Raw genomic sequence first — 20898 nt, 5'->3', positions numbered from 1 at the left:
TCTTGTGACGTCACGCCAAATGGCGCGGCGAGCGGCGGCTGCTAGGAAACGGCTCAAGGTCACGGTGCGGCCACGGCGAAACTGGTGCCACGGCGAAATGGGGAGACTTGCGCATAATGTAGCTCCCACTACACAATCTACAAGACTCATTGTGTTTGGAGAATGATTTTCTGAATATGGAGCCTCCAGTGCAACCTTTAGCGGCGCTGTTGGTCGTTGTTCTTTCAACATTTATCGCAGCCCACGCTAAGCGATCATGTGACCGAACCTCTAAGAAACTAGTGATTAATTGCATAGCACGCTGTCTATGGTATTGAACAGGGCATAGTTTATCGGTGGATTGTTACTTGACTAAAGCTCGTGCTTGATGGCCTATTGTTCTGCAGCAGTTACAAGCAGCGCTCAAGACTGTTAGGCAGTGATAAGGATTACTTAATTGTAGAAAATTACTGGTTTATTTGAAACTTTTGTGGGAAATCAGACAGTAGCGGAAACACGAACGTGAAATAGCATACAGCTGGATACTCAACAGCTCTTTATTTTGTATAATATAAGTGTTGCTGCTCGTTAGGTGATTTTTCCGGCATTTTTCAAAATTTTTACTTTTATAGTACGCTGCATGAAAAACTCCTTAAGGGGCGCGGAATAGTGATAGTGGCGGTGGCGGGTGTTAATGTGCAGATGGCGTTAGCCTTACATTCGGAGTGCCAGGATCATTCCACCGAGCACTGATCACCTGCCACAGTTCCAGAAGGCAAATGTCCCCCAAGAACTTGATGCCTAGCTTTGCTTCTGCGCGCCGTTCAAATAGTGAACGGTCTGTCAACACAATGTGAGAAATTTTAATTCGAAGTTAGTCTAAGCAATAAGCCACAAGCTCGTTAGCCTTCTCCGCAGCTTCGAGCGACGCTATAAATAAAGAACAACACACGCTCATTAGTAAAACTTGATAAATTGGTTTTTGAAGGAAGGAAATGGCACAGTATCTGTCTGACATATCCAGGTGGACACCTGAACCGCGCCGCAATGGAAGGGAGGAAGGTGGGAGTGAAAGAATAAAAAGAGAAAGAGGTGCCGTAGTGGAGGACTCCGGAATAATTTCGACCGCCTGGGGTTCTTTAACGTCCACTGATCGCGCAGCACACCGGCGCCTTATGCGTTCCGCCTACATCGAAACACGGCATCCGCGGTTGGGTTCGAACCCGGGTACGACTCAGTAGACGAGCGCATTAACCACTGAGCCACCACGGCGGGTGCTCATTAAGGCATAAGGTTAATTGTGGAGGTGTTTACTGGTTGCAAATGCATGCAAGAAACAAAAAAAAATCGGTAGGTTTTTGACATAGACGTGCGAAAGCTGTGTTTAGCCTGGTTGGCTCATGGTTTTCACTTGCTGGGTCGTCGGCACGTCTGACGACGATATTGAACTCAGGTTAAGCTCTGATTGAGGATAAGCTGATCTGATCTGTTCGCGCCGCAGATGGAAGCTGATGAAGACGGTGATGTGAAATGTTGAGCTCGAGAGTGTTTTTGAGTTGAAAACGAGGCGTGATCGAGTTGCGTATGTGCTGCAGGTTCTCCATTGTGGGAGCAAGAAAGGCAGGTGATGCACATAATATTCGATACCTTCGTATGGCGCTCCCAATGGGAACCCATGAGTCGTGACAACCTGTTTCTTTCTCTAGAATATGGTGGAATAGGCCTTGTTCACTTATTCGTGCTTCAGCTTGTTTCGCGTTTTTTTCTTTTTCAAATCGGCAAACCCCCTTTTTTTAGTGGCTGTGCTTATTTGGCGTCGTAGTGGGCATTTGCTTTTTCTATTCGCACCAACAAAGACGCACTCGTTACAAGGTCTTTATGGGGATTCCTCAAGGAAGTGGCTGAAACCTTCAATTTCCTCACTGTCCGCTTTTCTTTAGACTACCTGTATAGCCTCTCCAGAAGGCAGATGGCTCAGGTACTTACAGAGCATTAAGGCGGAAGCCTTTAATGCCTCATACTGTCGGCCAAAATTTTGTCATATTATAGCAGTCAATTAAACTGATGACGTCATAGGTGGTTTCTAATGCGAATGCGCTTGGCGCCTGACAACTTCGAGCCACTCTTGATAGAATTCAGCGAAGATACAGAAGTAGAATGAATCAACCAAATGCATCAGTAGAATGGTAAGAATTGGCAGCAGAAGCGTAGTCTTTCATTCACAAACAACTTGCAATCAGCAACAGACACAGTCAAATCAGCGCGAAAAGGCTTTCGCCTCAAGCACTTTAGATCGTCAAAGTGCTGCCCTATTTTTTTTTTTTGTTTCCAACACTGTTGTATCGGCAACCTTTTTTGGAGTTCCTTGACACCAGTGTTTTAAAACGGGGTAAGCCAGTATGTATTTCTTCCGCTGCCAAAACGTTCTTTGAACTGCACACATCGACGCGGCCTGTCTAGGCATGGCTTCATGCTAAGGAGACGCTTGTGCCATGAACGGTGAATTGTCGCCTGTGCAGTGCGCCAGAGACCAATAACCACTGCTTTATTCTGTGCAATGATGGATCGCTTTTTTGGGACATATTACAGCGAACTCTTAAGAACGACATTGAAATCACACCCTACAGTACCCGCTTTTTTGCCTGCGTTATGCGATGTGATCTATTTATGGTGATGTCTCTATTTAGTCTCTCTCTAGAAGAGAGAGACTAAAAACACGTAAACCCTATGACTGATAGACCGCCCCGCCGAATCACCGGGGTCATTGAAATCTTTGTTCCTTGAGCAGTGCGCTTTGGTGCGGGGAGTATAAGCTGCCCTGGAAGAGCCGCCTAGCTGTCTCGCCTATCTAGCTGCATATGTGTGCCTCCAATAATTTTCATGTTTGGTAAGGTGGGGACGCGCAGGGGCATGATTGACTCGTATTAAACAGCCTGGTGTTTACTGGCATCAACTCACTGAGATTTTCCTTTTCGGTGCCATTTCTATGAAATAAAGAAGAAACTGCGGTGATAGCATAGTGCTCTCCTGCAGTGGCCAGTAAAGCTTATATCTTCGTGGCGCCGCTGGTTTGAAACCTGATCGTGGCAATATTTAATTTTTTTTACTTCGTTCATGCTTTAACACTGAAATTACATTTACTGTAGCTGCTGCAAAATTTATAAGGCGTTCCATAAAGACCGCTTTTTGGTGTTATTCCACAAGGGATGGGTTTAAGTGATGTACATCATAGCATTTGCGCCTACGCCTTTGCAGTTACTGGTTGTGTTACGCGTTTTTAAGAAAGTTGTTTGCAGGTGATGGCGACAAGTGGCGAGGAATGCTGTCTCAGGTGAAAAAACTGCGAGAAATGACTGACAAGAAAACATAGTACAGCGAGTTCCTGGACCAGCAAATGAAGATGACATAACTATATTCTATGCGCCGGAGAACTGTGTGAGATGGATGACCGAATGAATTGTAAATAAACTTCGTAATATGAGAGGCAACTGGCATCACGTTTTCTTAAAGGATAAGTGTTCTTTCGCTTGGCTTCTGTATCGCAAGCGCTGCTGCCTAACTGCCACACTGTGCAAGCATGAGTGTGCAAAGGAGTCCTTTCTGATCCAAAACCTACCGCCGCGTTGGCTCACTAGTTATGACGCTCGGCTGCTGACCCGAAAGACGAGGGCTCGATCCCGGCCGCGGCGGTCGAATTTCGATGGAGGCGAAATTCTAGAGGCCCGTGTACTGTGCGATGTCAGTGAACGTAAAAGAACCAAAGGTGTTCGAAATTTCCGGAGCCCTTCCCTATGGCGTCTCATAGCGTGAGTCGCTTTGGGATGTTAAACCCTCATAAACCATAAACCATAAACCATCACCCAAAACCAATAACGGTGAAGTGTAAGTTTTTAAATTTTCTTATTTAGCTCTTTTTCATCTTCCTCTCTACAAATCCTTTCCCAATAGAGAGCAGCATTTCAGCCTTTTTCACAAGCTGGCTAAAATCTTTGATCTTCATTAGAGAGCTGATCTCTCTCTCTATGTATCGAGGCATTGCACATCGCGGAGAGCAGTTCTGTCGCAGCGGGGCAAAGAAGAGCACTTGGCTTTACGGTGGAGTGTGATATCCCTGCGAAAACAATAGAGGTCGCTTAAGAAGGATCTCGTCCTCCACAGGGCTCAACGGTGAGACCTTTCTCCACCGACAGCAGAACGCCCAAGAGACTTAGGTTTTCCTGCTCCTCTCTGTGGTGTCAGACGGCCGAGTTAAATCTCGCCCTATAGCTTTAACTCGATATCTGTTCTTTATATTGCGCACACACTTCTATACCAGCGAGCCGCGAGCCGCGAACTATAGCAAGGGTTCCGCTCGCGTGACTGTTCAGTAGGTCGATAGAAAAGCAGTGAACCAATCGATAATTCCCGGCTTTCTCAAACACACAAATAACGAAAATGAAAAGAAGTATAGATGGAGAAGATAGAGAAAACCTTGTAATAACAATCATTAAGCATCGAAGAGACTATTTTATGGGGCGGAGAGCATTGGAGCAGGACATAACGTGGGTAGCGCTTGATATAGATGATGACTAATAAATGTCTGGTCGTTACAAGTGTTTTGGCCTCTCGTTTCTAAAAGCTACTATTCGAACATATCCTCAAATTCAGTCACCTCATGAATAACAAGCTTGAACAGAGGTTTAAGACCAGCAGTTTAACAACCATTACTCCGAAATAAAGACGGGATATTCATTTCTTTTCACGCAGTGTCTCCACCTTTGTTCACGACAACGTGCGTTCTCTATGCCCTTTCATATACACTCGTACCTTAACGAACAAATTATTTCCTTGCCCTTGTGTCTTCTCTAGAAGAGACAATTTCGGGCAGAAAAACGAGTTTAACCCGGTTTTTAAGTAATGTTTCCGAGGTGCCAGAATTGGTTACACTCGGGTTTTTTCGCCGAAAACGAAGGGCTCTACACATGCAGCACCGGTCGGGTTTGATGTTTCATGTTCATCAGAATGCCTACGATTGCAACGGCAGAAGCTTCACTGCGTTTATTCAATGCCTTTTTTTTCCACACTACAGACAAGCGAAGAAAACAAATGCAGGTATTCGACGACACTCAACTGTTTCACGGCCGCTGAAATGATGCACAAGGCAATGAAGGACCTGCATCCAAATGACTATGCTGTGCTGAGATCTTCGAAGAACTGGTGTTGTGACTTGTTCATTTCCTCTTTGCGATAGACGGAAGGCTAATCGGATTAAATTCTTTGTTTTTTGAACGGGAGATTTTCTTTTGGCTGCCCTTGGAGCGGATTTTGTAAGACGCCCAACAACAGGAAAAGACAGCTTAAAGCTTCGTCATACCCTTTTTGTAGCTCGATGCTATAGACGGGTCAACAAACAGAAGAAACTTTAGGGATTTAATATTTCTGATGCCGGTGGTGCTCTTTCTGTCACTAAGTCCTTTTAAGCTTTTTTTTGTTTTTTTAAAGCATCTAAAAGATGTTTCTGCTACAGTGATTACTCACTAAGTTTCAAGGCTTGAATCCAGTGATTTTTCTTGAGCTTTGTCAGAGTCGCTTGCGCATGTAATCTTGAGCTGTTTTTTCTTTCTTCGAACTTGAACTTCAAAGGCCTCTTTTAAACTGGAGGTCAGGATATCTCGTGGATGACTTTCCGCTAAAAAAATGAGTATCCATCGCTTTGGTCGGTATATTCAACAGAATGTCATTTTTAAGCGCTCACAAAAATAACTTGTCAACTTTTACACGAAAAAAATCTGAGCAATGACTGTATATGTTGGTAACAGAAGCCAATGAAGATTAGAGCGATTACAGATGTCATGCGAAAAGTGCCAGATCTTGTGCACATATATGATGAACCCACCCATTGCAGTTGTGGCTGAAATAACAACAGGAAATGTTTCCCTTCCTTTCGGATGCAGCGACTGCAACAGCAGTCAGTTATTAAAAACATATCTTAGACAGGAGAACTTTAGAGGCCAGCTGCTCGAAGGCCTTCTTGTCGAAGCGAAAGTGGTCTGCAGTCTGTTCCCCGAATATGACAACCCAAAATGAACGCTATCGCAGGGATAACAATTCATCGAACCTGCCCACCAGTTGAACATCGTAGAGCGTAACTTCTTGGATTTTTTCGGTCTTAAAGTGCAGCAGCGGTAAAAGAAAAGGAAAGCAGTGAACCAGAAGGTTGCGTCCTTCATGGCGCCGTCAATTTTTTAAAATATTTAAAGAAGAGTTGACGCTATCCTGATAAATTCTCATCCGGAAAACTAAGTGCTAATAACAAAGTTTTATGTTTAGTGAATAAAACGCAGAACAAAACAGAAGCGAAAAGGACAGAAGATAAGAGAAGATAAGTCTGGAGAAGACCCTAATTTTTATTCCTTTCACTTTCAATATTCTCGCATGCTGCTTAATGGAAACTTTTACGTTCCACAGCACACCATAAAGCAAACCCATGCCGCCAATTCAAGAATTATGTATGCTGATAAAACCAAATCTGCCCACAAAAGAAGTGGTGCACAGGCGCCAAAATCATTCTGTGTTTTCATTGTGGTCGGATCAGGTGAGCATTAAAGGAATTACTCGATCAAAAAAGCTTTCTTGCGCAGTTTTCTTCGGTGATATATCCAGTACTCCATGAATGCCTTACGCATAAGGCGTTCGTGAAGTTCTGGATGCCTTAGGCTTGAATATCCTGCGCTCGAGACGGGAACTTTCACTTCAACTGCCGAGACTTGTTCGCAAGAACCAGCACCAACTGGAAATAACCTGACGGTCATACTTAAAAACAACACGGAAGAGAAGGAAGAGGACTTGATGAAGAAAGAGTAAGAGCACGGGTGCCATTAAGCCTGAGGACATCATCATCATCATTATCATCATCATGGGAAGGTAAAAGGCACGCTGGTTAACCAGAATGATGTTCCGGCGTTTCTGCTAACAATATAACTCTCGGTGAGCAGCTTAAGCGCGCCATATGGGGAGGCAAGAGAGGGGTGAGAGGAAAGTGAGAAAGAACAGCACATAAAAGCCGCGTACGATATACAGTGTGCATAGCTAGGCCCAGTTTCCTAGTTTCTAGTTCCTGAATACAACATGCTCCTATCTCTGTAGACGCCACTACGAGGGGCAAACTGTCCGCGAGTCTAGAAACTGCATGCCTGTATGGATTTGACCGTCATTTATCTGTGAAGTCTCTTTCCTTCCTTATCTGTGAAGTTCGCGAAAATGCTACGCGAGCGAAAATGCTAACCAGTAGGGGTCCCTCTCTAGTGATCTCTGATCTCTTTTTTTCCCGGATCTACTCACATCTCTGACGTGAACAAACAACTTGCATTTGATCACAGAGAAATTTTTTTTACCCTTTTCGGGCCCATGCAGGAGTGTTTACAAAACTTTCTTGTGATCAAGAAAAGAAGAATACACATGCACAAAAAAAGATGGCCTCTCACCTTAAACACATACACACAAATAAACGGAGACAATTAAACATCAAAGTTGTTGTCTGTATAAAATTAACAAATAAATATGCGAACGTACACTCTACAGCACCCCCTGGCTATTGATTACAATTGAAAATGGCAGCTGGAAATGGAGTACTTGCCGCTCCAATACTCGCCAACTATATGCTCACTAAAGTTAGGAAGTGTAGAAGGAGTAACACCCCTGTAAGTATATTCTTTCTGCCTCCTCTTGAGATTAAGTGTATGGTTCGCTGATATGAAAATAGGTAGGTGATCACTAATTTTTAAAACGATTACTGCGGATGTTATGTGAGCTGGAGTTATATTTGTAATGAAAACGTCTGGTAATGTTTCTGACTCTCCTGCTATTCACGTTGGCGCATTCACAGCATTCAGACAACAGTGAACTTTTAACAGTACATCTAATTCACGCCTCACCGTGCCGTTCTATAAGATATTAATATTTAGGTCACCACCAAGGATGATATTATACTTATGTTGGCTTACATATTTAAGAAGGGCATCCAGAAGAGAAAACTCTCGTATCGCCAGACGAAGGACGATAACACAGAGTGAATACATACGACCGGAATTTGGGCGCATCTTTTAATGGGCGTTTACGCAGCAAAATTCATCCAGCAGTTCACAGTGCATATCTTTTAGTATCGACAGCGATACTAGGCTCAAACAGTAGCTCTTATAACCTGGTATGCTAAATGTCTCGTCCTCTGTACAAAACCATGTTTTCGTGATAAACACAACGTGAATCGGTAACTTCTCTTCAGCAAGAAAACACTCAATGTCATCTTGCTTCCCTCTGCCTGATCGCAGATTAAAATGAATAAAGTTTAAACATTGCTGCTTAGTTTTGCAATGAAAAGCCAGGTCCGATGAACAGACTGGACTTTTCAGAAAGTGAAGCATTGAAAAAGCAAAGCAAAAGAAATGAACAAATATCAAAACAGCGTTCACTCTACGCGCTCGCAAGTTTAGCAAAATCCTCCGGGCTACGAATGACAATGGCAGTCTCCCCTTCCTCTTTTCTAATAAGTACACGACCACCGGCATTCCACGCGAAGCGATAGCCGTTTGCTGCTGCCCAGTCCCTGCTCAACTGCTGAATGTTTTTGTTGTACTTCGTCAGGTTTGTCGATATGAAAACAGAAATGTTGGCCTTTCTCAAAGCTATACGGCCTTCGAGCCACTTGTCGCAAAGCGCTTGGTGTGAGAAACGTACAAGAATCGTGGGTACTTTCCCCCCTTTAGTAGGGAGACGGTGAACATTATCAGTTTCACTCGATCTCAGCTCTTGCAGTTTTATCGTTTCAGCGTCATCGTTCACTTTAGCTAGCCAACCTTCTCCAGGGGAAACGGGAATTCTATGAACTTCAATGTTGTGCTTCCTGCTATATAGCTCTAGCTCATTTACAGACAGTTTCAGTTGGTCAACGGTGCTGTTATCGCAGTTCTTCTATTCCAGCTTCTGGACGCGCTCTTCAAAGCTACCTGTTTCTTTGTCACTTTGTTTCTGCTTCTCTAGGATCGCATCATATTTGGCTGACATAATTTATATGGATGCCGTTACTTCTTCGACTTGAGACGGCAAACACGCAAGTGCGTCCAACTTCTGAACGATATCAGCGAGGCTTACAGCGAGTCCTACACCAGCGGAACTCTTCCCTCCAGATTTTGTCTTCGAGTAACGGCAAGCCACGCAACGCTACGATTTGCGACCGACTTCACCTTTAGATTTAAAGATTGCCTCCGACCAGCCCGAGCAAGTACCAAGGTGATAGCTGCACTTACATTCGGCGCACAGCAGGACCTGGTCATCAGCTGGTATGGCTTCGTCACAAGATGGGCATACAGAAGACATCTGGGCGCAGCGTCCAAACGAACAAAGGACACATGCAGTGTACCAGAAGCGGTGGCAGTGCGGGAAAGGATACAGCAGACAAAACAAACGGAAAATTTCAGAGAGCGCCAACCTGGAAAGCGAAGCAAGATCAGATTACGTGTTCGTCCTCGCTCTGCTGCCGCTGCCGCCAAAATGCCACCAAAATGCCGCCAAAATGAAATGAAAACATTTTGGCATTTTGGTGGCCACTCAGCCTGCGAGAACGTAGATGAGGATAAAAAAAAGTTACTGAAAAAGCACCTTGGTGCTAGTTGGCAAACATTGCGATTATAGCAAGATCTAGACTGAAACTTCACCCATGCAGCCATGCACTGAAGTGGCGAATCGTTAAGATACGTATTTTTGTGCGTGCGTTCAGAGTCTGAGACCACCATCGTGAAATTAGAGGCACTATATAGTGTGAGACAGAACTATAGTGGTTGGCTGACCAGTAACGTGTGAACTGTGTTTCTGAAACGAATGTAACGTAATCTCAGCGGCCGTGCTTTTGTCAAGGCACGTTCGGCTCGCAAAGCGGTGAAGCAGCGGCTCGTGTGAACTACGACAGCATGAATGGTGTTTATGTTTGATCAAATGCTTGAAGGTCTTCATATTAGTTGCCGACATAGCCTCTGAGAAACGCCAAAATCAGTAGGGACGCTAGAAGCAACTTCAGAGTCTATGAGCTTTTTTTATAAAAAAAAATTGCAATTTCAGTTTGTTGCTTTGCAGCAAATGATGCTTGACGAACTGGCGATCCTTCTAATGTAAGGGTCGGTGGAGGCGAACGCTCTAGTCTCAGGGAGGTAGCTCTGTAGTGCTTTTTTTTTTTTAGCATCATTCAAAGACGAGACAACGACTGTTGCTTTCCATTATAGTGAAAAGGTAGAGTTCCGCACATTTCAGATTGCATTTTGGAATAGATTCCACTCACATGAAGGTAGTTCTTTACAAAAATGTAAGCTTCCTTGATTTTAGCAAAAAAAAAAAAAAAATACTTCGAGCTTGGAAATTCACCCGCGCAGCCACGTTCTGAAGTGGTGAATCGTTAAGATACGTATTTTTGTGTGTGCGTTCAGAGTCTGAGACCACCGTCGTGAAATTAGAGGCACTATATAGGGTGAAACAGCGCTATAGTGGTTGGCTGACCAGTAACGTGAGGGCTGAGGAACGAGAAACAACAGCAGTGAAAAAGAGCAATGTCTGAAACTCCATAAAACGAAAAAAACAGTTAATTAGGCGAAAATAGAGTTAGTAGGTCTGTTAAAGGGCGCATTATGAATGCTTTATGAAACTTGTGATGATCTGAATGGTACACACCGTGAATATTTCAATGCAGATAATGTTTTATCACCTCCATGATTTCTTTTTCTGCTGTATGTTACGCTCCATATTCTTTTCTGCCTTTTTTCTAGCCTTGATTACTTACGCAAGCGGTTCGTGCGGAGGTCCTGAAATATTCTTCCTAATCTTGCGTTCCTCAAGGTAACTGTATGCTTTTCGCTATAACTAGTGGGACGAGTGAGAGCTGGCGGTGGTTTCCATATGCTTAGGTTTAGGTGCAAGCAAGACGAGCCAGGAACACTACTGCTCGGAAAGAAACTCGTTCTTCGTGACTCCTTGCTTAATGCGACGGGCAGTGAGTTACCACGTTTGCGCACCAGGGTGAGAGCTTCAGAGTTGGAGAGAATGAAAGTTTTTCCTACTGCATATTAAGAGCGCTTGAAAACAACAAGCATGCCCCAAGAGTGCATTAATTGCATGGAGCTCGCCGTATTACTCGAGCTTTTACGATCATGTGCTCTTATTTCTTCGAGACTGGACGTGACCGAATTGTAGCCCGAACAGTAGCAAAGGAAAGAAATAAATAAAGTAAAAAATGGCGCTTCTCGGAGAGAAAGTTGAAAATAAAAAAATTGCTGAGGCTCAGCTTGGCTAAGCCTGGGGAATGCGAAGCATATTAGTGGCTAGGCTTGGTAATACATGGCTTTCCTTGGTTGAATACTTGGTCATTTTAATACAACCACTAGAAGCCTTCGTCGTGGGGGAAGACAACGGCATGGCTACAGCGGAACGCCGACTAACCCCGAGACGCGCGTTGGGTGAGCGCCTGGATTGCCACGGAAGCCGCGTCTGCCTGCCCGGTGGAGCGAGCGTTTCACCTACACCGAGTGTGAACGCGCGTTCGAAATGCGCGGGAATGCGCGGGTGTGACGGCTAGGGGTCCCACGGCGACGGCGCGAGGTGGAGGCCGGCTCTCTCATCCGATGTCACGTGGTGTGACGTCACGGTGTCACGTGGGGGTCCCACGGCGACGGCGTGAGTGGTAGCTCTAGCAATATGCTTCGCATAAAACGACGTCGATGCCCAGGCCTATTTCCCTCCCCCGTGCGCTGCACACCCGCAGTGTGGGTGCTTCGTTGAAGAAGGGGCTCTCGCTGAGTGGGAACACAGCAGACGCCAAGGCTGGAGCAGAAAAAGCGAAAACTGGAAAAAGTAACGGTAAACAAATTGGCTGGCGGTATAGCGTTGCTAAGCACGGAATATTGTGCGAAAGAACAGTTTCTTGCAGGTGCACACCACGTACGTGAAAGCACGATTGAGGTGCTTTGTGCTCTCATGTAGTAGACAGCGAAGCTGATCTGTTCGCGCCCCAGCGGGTTCGAGTCCCAGCCGCAGTAATGTTTATTTGTTTACAGTTGAGCCCACTTATAACGAACTTGACCGTCACGCGGCATTTGTTCGTTGTATCCAAAGTTCGTAGTAAGTGGATCACCTATAATACGGGCAAAAAGAGCAAGCGAGACGAAAGTTAACTTTATTTTTAAGTCCGTGATGCATGTCTGCTTCTCCAAAGCTGATCGCATCACTGTCGTTTCTAATTTTTCCAGCGCGGTAATATGTTCATCGCCAAGGCCTCTGCTGCACACGAGTTCCTTAAGCGACGCGATGTAACCGATCGCGGTTGAAGCGTTCACAGCAACCGGCGGTAGAGCAGCATCTTCGTCATCGTCCTCGTCGGTCTCTGGGCAGTCAGGAAGGGCTCACACTTCACGCACAATAGCTTCCTCAGTGCATGGCTCCGCAATGTCGGTGTCGTCATCAGCAGAAGCGAAATCGTCCCAGGCAACGTCAGGTCCGGCCAGCTGCGTGTCAACGACGCGTTGCCACAAGTCCTCGTGCGACCAGCCTTCCGGTGTGTGATCTATGGCGACCTCGGTGCCTGGGCCCATAAAACCCGCCTTGCGGAAGCAATTTGCTATGCACTCCGCGGTGAGTTCCATCCACGCCGCTTTCAACATCTCCACGGCGGCAAGCAAGCTGATGCCAACTGGCATGGCAGCATCAATCGCGATCAACAAGCGTTGGATGACGCGCCGCCGGTAGCACATCTTGAACGCATGAATGATGCCCATCTCCAGCGCCTTAATTTTGCAGGTTGCATTGGGAAGCAAGACGAGCACTGTCACCGCACTCAAGGAACGCTGCACATGGTGCGCCGCACAGTTATCCAGCACGAGCAGGATCTTCCTGTTTTTTCGTGCCATGTCGCGGTCGAACTCGAACTAGATACGAACTCGACAAGCCACTCGGCAAATTAGTCACGACTCATCCAGGCTTTTGTATTGTTCCTGTAGCGTACGGGCACGTAGATTCCAAAGCATCGCGGCTTACGTGACTTGCCAATGACAAAAGGCAGCCGCCGGTCACTGCCGTCCATATTGACACACAGAAGAACGGTTATGCGCAACTTGCTGTTCTTCCCTCCTGCGCACTTGTCGCCTTTCAAGGCATGCGTTTTAGATGGCAACATCTGATAAAACAACGCAGTCTCGTCGGCATTGTTAACATCCCGTGGAGCATAGCTCGTGATTGTTGGGAGGTTGTCGGAAAGCCACGCATCGACGTCCTCGTTGTTCACTGACGCGGCCTCACCGACGACCGCCTTGAAAACAATTCCGTGGCGAGCCTTAAACCGGTGGAGCCATTCATTGCCTGGGCTGAAATCAGGAAAGTCCAAAAGAGAGGCGAAGTCTTTAGCCTTGGAGAGCATCAGCGGTCCACTGATCGGAACGTTGCGAGACCGGGCGTCAGCGAACCACTTCAGCAGTGCGTCCTCAACGTCCGCGTAGGTCGCCTTCCGAAGGCGCTTTCTAGTCGTCGGGTCGGCATTCACGGTAGCACCAAGAATCTTTTCCTTGCCCTTAGCAATGGTTGAAATGGTCGATTTCGACAGTCCGTACTTCTTGACCAGTTCACAGTTTTTTGCACCTTGAGCAAGTTCATTAACAATGGCCATCTTCGTTGCGATGTCGACAGCTTTCCTTTTAGCACCTGAAGAGGTCGGCGTACAGTCCTCCATCGCACCATGCAGGCACAAGTCAAGCCCTTGGGCTCGCACGTTGAGGCAGCCTTCAACTCCCCGATCTGGGAAAGGCACGGATGCGGCCACGATGTCAACGCAGTGCCATCGCACAGAAAGAATCGACGGCGCAATGCCCTAAGCGCGGGGTGGCAACGGAGCAACAATTTACGTGGATGCATCACAGCGACGCGGGCGGCGCCACTTACTCTGTCGTCACCGCGCGCGCGCGCTTTCTCGTTTTCATTTTTCAAAGCGCGCTTTTTCTTTTTTTTATTTTATTTTACCCGCAAAGGAGCGCCGGGGGACGCTTTGTGCGCTCTGTGTTCGCGTCGTATCAGGGGAACACAATGTGCGCGAAATTCGCCTGCCGCGGGTTCGCAGTCGAGTGAAACCGCGCCAAACACCGTCAGCTTGGTCAACTACGGGGGCCCGACAGCTTCGCGTTCGCTCTAACCGAGTGTTGAGGCCACAACAGTTCGTTCTATGTGAGACACTGTGCCATTGCCCGAACATATATTTTGACGGTAGCACCGCCAACGTTCGTACTAAGCGAGCGTTCGTTATAACTGCGGCTGTTATAAGTGGGCTCGACTGTATTTATTTATTTATGGCTCACCCAATGTAACCTTGAAGGCCAAGCTTCCCACAAACCGGTGAGCCGGTTTGACCTCGTGAAGTAGTGCTTTGGCGCTAAAAAAAAATCAAGAAAACCTCTTCAAGATACGTCGCATTCTTTTCATACAGCGATAACTGTAAGAAACCTTTCCAAGACCTTATCTTTGGATGGAGCGCATCGCGCATTATAGGATAAGTCGTATACGGTACCAGCCGCACTATTTGGATCATTCTCAGCCATGTGCTCAGGGCAGTGTTCATCCGCATTCCTTCTTCCGCCCTAGATGCGCGTTCGGCTTAGAGTTCCTCCAAGATCGTGCACAGAGTTCTTTTTTTTTTGGCTTTCTACGAATATTACCAGCCCAGTGGTCGACGGTTCTGCGAATTGAATTGAGACAACATCTACTCAAGCGCGGGAAAAAAGCGTGGTAAGCCTTTAAAGAGGCACTAGGGACAAATTAAAGTAGGCCTATCGGATTAGGATGTACCGCGTTCTAATCACAAAGAGACCACTCGCATAGAACACGGAGAAATACAGATATGACCATCATCGGCCCATTTCGGAAGTAAAATGCATATTTTGGCACCAATTTTTGCAAGCGCAGTTTTTGCAAGGCGAAAAATGAGAACAAGCTATCCTCTAGTGCACTCCCAAGGTTTTATAAATGGAAGCGTACTAGAGAACATTTTGCTCCATTTGCACTCATATAGGCATACTGCTCCTTAGAGGGTAGACCGCCATTAACTTTAAAACGGTGGCAACCCGCCCTTTTCGTTAAAGATGTCATGAGTTTAAATCTACTGGCGAGAAGGTTTTATGTACAATTTTCTCGGCGCTAAGGTGTCTTTTGCTTCCGCACAAACGTGAACATACCCCGAAAGGGTTGAAAAACAAATGTCTACTAAGAGCAATAATTCCTTGCTGTAGTCCTCGGTGTCGGTTTAATAGCGGAGAATTCTGACAGGTCTTAATGTTGTTCTACAAAATCTACACTTGTTTTTGATTCACCATCATCATCAGCTCGACTACGCCCTCTGCAGGACAAAGGCCTATCCAATATTACTCCCACTAAGCCTAACCAGTAGATGTAAAAAAAAAAACACGAAACAGGGGTGTTCTGATAGGTAACACACTATAGTCAGCGAAAGCTGTTGCTGCGCTGCTCAGTCGAAGGGATTCGCACTCAACTCAAGCCTTGTTTTCACAGGTCGCGCTGTCCCATGTGGCAGACCATGGCTTTCTTTACCGGCGGCATCGGTGGTGATGCGTCGCTCGTCCGAATATTGTTCGTCGAAATGGGGTGCAGGGAAGAATCTGACCTAATTAAATTTAACCAAACACGGCAAGCATTACTCATGGTGTTAACTGCCTTTATGTGCGTTGATTGTGTGTGACAGCTCCTGGGTAACCTATGCGGCTGCCCGCCTCAGGATAATCATGGTGTTTAAAGCAGCTGCCCATCGACCAATGACGACACATACGTGGTGGAGACGCCGCCTTGTACAGCCATGGCCTGCCGTCCCTGCAGTGTTAATGCTGAAAATAAATCTGCGCTCACAGATTACTGGCTGGCGAGGAGCTCTGTAACACATCAATAAGGTGAGTGCCAAAGCGGCAAGGACAGCCTGCCGCACTTCGATTAAGTGGATCAGGCCCAAATTTTTGGTTGTCGCAAAACTTCGTGTACCAGTCGGGAACATGTTTAAGGCTGTGAAAACACAGGTGTTCATAGAAGTGAAAAGTACTGGTAACTGCATTCATATATTATTATTCGCACTAAATTGCTCATAAGCGAGTTTTAGTTACGCTGACTCAATGCTTATTCTAGTAGTGTATGCTAATTGTGCAGCAACCCGTAGTGGTGGCTTGGTAGGTATAGCGTTCGGCTGCTAATCCCCAGGTACCTGGTTCGATTTATGCAGCAATATCCTTATTTAAATGGAGGCGAAATGTAGAAAGGTGCCCGTGAGTGTGAGATAAGGCGCATGATTAAGAACCCCAGGTGGCCTAATTAATCCGAAGTTCTCCACAATGGCTTCTCGCACAGCTTATATATATATATGCGTCGGTTCACAACGTTGAACCCCACAACTTATTTTAGTGGTGCAGCGTACGTATTCCAGTAGTGTATCATACGCCGAAATCTTAGTATGTTTCGTTTACTCTTAGAAGATGCAAGACAAAGATGAAATTGCCTCGTTAAACAAAGCAGTCGCAAAAATCATGAGCTCAATAATGCCATCTCTTCTTGCCACGTTCTTCAGGCCGGATATGATAAACCTGCTTTGAAATTTCTATTTCCTTTCGTCTTTGCCTGGCGTGAAGGCTACGCAGACTGCTCCTCAATGAATTTTATCAGTGAAACACACCTGTATTCATCAGTTATGCTTCCAATGAATTACTTAAATAATTTGAAAGTCAGCGCTTGTTATGAGCCTTTTTACAGTAGTCGTTCATCCCTTACTTTGTGTACTTTGACCTTTATCTGTGAGTGCGTTTTTTTCAGAGTCAGACAATTGGTATTTTGAATGCCTTCTCAAAAGAAAGAACAGCTCACCTCTCTAGTGAAGTCGATTGCCGTATGGCGATAGTTTATGTTAATACAGACATGATATTACAATATTTTTGACGTCGTAAATTAGAAGCGACACAAGCCAAACTCATTGCAGGCATGCATCTCGTAAAGGCTAGTGTGTCTGAGAAAACAAAAAAAAAAACTGCGAGATTTCTTCTTTCACAAGAAAAAGAAAACGAATAGGTGTGTTCTTCAGATTTACTTTCAGCTTTGTGTTTTTGCGCTGCATTCAGAATGATTGAGTTCTATTTTAACTGGTTGCTGCATTACACAACGATTGAGAGTTCTCTACGGTGTCTGAAGCCGATAGAAGTGTCGAGTTTGTCCTTGTGCTTGGGGACAGCAGGTAGCTAGATAGCATGGATTACACTGGATGAAGAAAAGTGATCGCAGAACAAAAAATGTAAGGAGGGTATACAACGCCCAAAGAATAATCGGACGACGACAGAGAGTGCCGGAAAAGAATAAAATAATTCCTAGCGGAACAAGAGGCTATGTCGAAAATCGGAACATCGTGATCGGATCTCGCACGGCTTTACTGAACTCTCAAAGCAATACTTCACAGCAAAGAAAACGACTATATTTCAAGCCAAACTGAGGAGCGATTGGAGAAGAGTAGGTTGCATTTTTGCTAACACTATTTCCAAAGTGCCAGAGTGTTTGCAGGCAATTTTCGGAGAACAAGAACGCGAAAATTGCTTCACTCGCTGAGTCTAAGTGAAAATTGAAGGCGAGAAACACGAGTCTGCACGCATACTGAAGTACATAGAGAACAAATCCGCTGATCGGTAAGCTGACTCAAGGGCCAAGCAGAAACATGTTTTTGAGAGGCTTTAGTGCACATTGCCTCATTTCCTTACAACACAAGCTTCATTTCAGCACAAGTTTTTCTGCTATCCCCTTGATACCTTCCCATCTATTTATACCAGTGTAGGATAGGAAACTGGTAGCTTCTTAGTAACTACCGCGTCGTCTCTACGACGCTTCTCCATTTCTCTCGCTCTCTGCAGGTGCACAACTAAAATAAGTGATGTAGGCGCATTGACGATGGCTCAACACAATGATGATTTTGTTTCGGGACGTACGGTTTTACGAGGTAGACGTTTGATATTGTTTTATTGCACATTTTGCGCTGTTGACGTACACACACTACTCGAGGTGGTTCGGCGGGCATGAGCGCCGCTGAGGCCGTTGCAAAGTTCGTGCCACATTCCACTTTATTCTGGCACCTTGGGTGTACCGCATCACGCCACATATAAGCCTCTCGTTTACTCTTCTTTAGGTAGAAACTAAGTGGAAATCGCAACGACAAAAAAACACAAAGTGACCGTCAACACTTATGCGTTTTTCGCTTTGTACGTGCTCTTGACGCTACAAAAACAGTTTGCATGGGGGCTAAAAACGGTCACTGCTTGACTTTCGTGAGTCTTAAGCATGCCTCCCATGCTGCCATCACGCCACACTAAGCTATTAACTCCGCAATAAGGCTGGTTTTCGATTCTAGAACGGTGCTGTCGTCAGAGCTATGTCTCCAATTTATTGACGTTAAGGTTCAGTTGTCGAATAAAATGAAAAAAAGCCGCTTATTGGTGCCCGTACCCTTGCATGCTCCAAAAGTCACGTCTGTCATAAAGGAGTAACGAAAAAGATACGCAGAAAAGTGCTTCAGAGAAATAGGTTTTCACAAGATAGGCCACTAAAAGAATGTGAAACGACCCAAAAAATCTCGTGTAGGCTTAGGAAAGCAAAGAGTCGCCCACTGGAGATGAAGTCGTCACTGGGCTTGTTTCGCCGCAAAAAATGCAACCAGCGTAAGAAGCGATACTGAGAACAAAAAACAAAATAAACCACTGGGAGCACCCTCATATGGGCTGCTAAAAAATTTGAACGTGATCGGCGGTTGATCGGCGGCTGCTGATTGTGCTCTCTTTCTGGTTACTGTTTCCGCGTCAAAGGGAAGCTCAGTGAGGAACGTCACGTTAAAATTCTTATGAGCTACTTGCTACGCAAGAAATGTGATCTAAAGCTAAAGATTGTTCGATGTATTTTTATGACGCGTTACGAAAGTATCCAGGAAAGCCTCTTATTTTCACAGAATGGGGAAACGGTGCGTTTATCATCTCTGCTATAGCGCACTTAGTAACATAAAACGTCACGGCGCTTTCCAGTTACTTTTCCGCGGAGCACAGCTCCCCAAGGAGAATTTTTTAATGTTTTGTTTTTCGGCGCCTTTTGAATAATCTCTCTAGAGATTAGTGAACCGGCTCCAGTTGCTAAAAGAATGAAACCAAAGTTCTCTTGGTACACGATTATTGTGTGGGTGGCAAGCGCACGACGTATTTACTCTCAGGAGTAGCCCGGAAGGCTTAAAGCTCTCCAGGATTTTAATATCTCGAAGCGTTCACGGAAAAGCTTCTTATAGCTGTCTATGTGGATACGCATATCCGGAAAGCCATATGAGCTGCAGCTGCTGTGACGTCATGCATGGTTCTTGCATTGAGCAGCATTGATTGGTTCGGGTGATGTGTAAACGCACTGCTAGGAAGCTGGAGTAGCTTACTTTGGGGGGGGGGGGGGGGGGAGAGGGGTAAGAAGGCTCTCACCCAGGATGTCGGAAACGCAGCGCTGTTACTATCACGCCTGTGCTTTCTTCTAATATCAGCGGTGTGTCATCGAGACACAGTACTCTTTCCTTAGCTCATTAGTGACGTCATTCCACTGTTGGGGCAAGTACAGCTTACTTGGACATCACTTTTAATTGTGAGGCAACTGCGGAATATTATAACATACGGTTATGAACTTATTGGTGGGAATTCTGTTACCTTCCGATGCGTAGGAAAACTTGCTTTTGATTTCGTCCTGCGCTCGCCGCTAGTAGTTAAGGCTGCCGGTGAAAACCAATCAGGATCGTTTTGACAATAAATACCAGAAAACAGCAAGCGTCACGATGGGGGATCTGTGGATGTATTGATTGTTTGGCAAAATTCTACGATATGCGAAAAACTGCTTTCATGAGCAATCTCCCACTGAAAAAGTGTGCTTGTGCACAATTTCTGGGTATGCAACAGTAGAGGACTCGACCACGGCAGTATGGCTCCGTTGCAATGATACGAAGTCCATCACTATCTTGTACTGAGATTGCAGTTCACGTCTTAGAAGCACAGATGTAAGAAATTATTCCAAGCTCTCTGCATATCCGCGTGCCTCATGAATCAAAGCTTACTTCGGCATGTGACGATTCTTCCAGCATCAACCATTTGTGGCCGGCGCTTGAGTAACATGGCTCTGGAGTTCTTGCGCTTCTCTTAGGCACACTTTCAAGGAGATTAAGCGCAGCGATCTAACACGGATTATACTCAGTATTTGGCTGGCGCTGCGCGGGAGCATCTATCCTAGCGGTGACATTAACAACTATATACCAGCGGTCTTTGCACGTAAAACTGAAAACCTTAAATGTAGTGGACTTAAAAATGGTGACAACTGCCAGTTTGACTTGTGTGAATGTTCTGTGCTTGGCTAGTTCGCAGGACTGTGCCACACGCTCTGTTCACCTGTTTCTTTTTTTTGTAATTTGCCGCTATGATGGCGCAACTGCCGGCATATTTAACGCAAGGTTCACCCCACCTGTAAGCCAACAACAAACTGAACTACAACCTCAACTTCAGCCCTACTGTAAAAGCTATTGTGTGTAGCGTAGCGGGAACGCCATGATGACAGTTTTGCGTTTTCGTTTCTGAAATCTGAAGAATAAATTTGTGAATTTGTTGCATGCAGCTTTAAAACATGTGTGAATACTGACCGAGTGATCTGGTTTCCTTTTCTCATTGTACACTAGCCATGTAAGGACATTTTTATGTGAAGGCACGCTAGTCGGTGCGTAGAAGTGCGAAGTTAGCAACAGCGGCCGGAACGCTAAGTACCAGAGTGACCTTCATGAATGGAATCAGGATTAACTGTGAAAAAAGAAAGGCTGAGAGATGACATAAAATA

At 45.6% G+C, this 20898-nt stretch overlaps 1 pseudogene; it reads right to left on the bottom strand.

Moving 5' to 3' along the window:
• Nucleotides 1-11683: 11683 nt before the first annotated feature.
• Nucleotides 11684-12635, bottom strand: LOC149371419 (uncharacterized; annotated as a pseudogene).
• Nucleotides 12636-20898: the final 8263 nt, after the last annotated feature.

This window comes from Amblyomma mixtum, chromosome 1 (assembly GCF_055824585.1).
Source record: "Amblyomma mixtum isolate Tamu chromosome 1, ASM5582458v1, whole genome shotgun sequence".
NCBI classification, from domain to species: domain Eukaryota; kingdom Metazoa; phylum Arthropoda; class Arachnida; order Ixodida; family Ixodidae; genus Amblyomma; species Amblyomma mixtum.
This window is presented reverse-complemented; position numbering and strand designations above follow the sequence as displayed.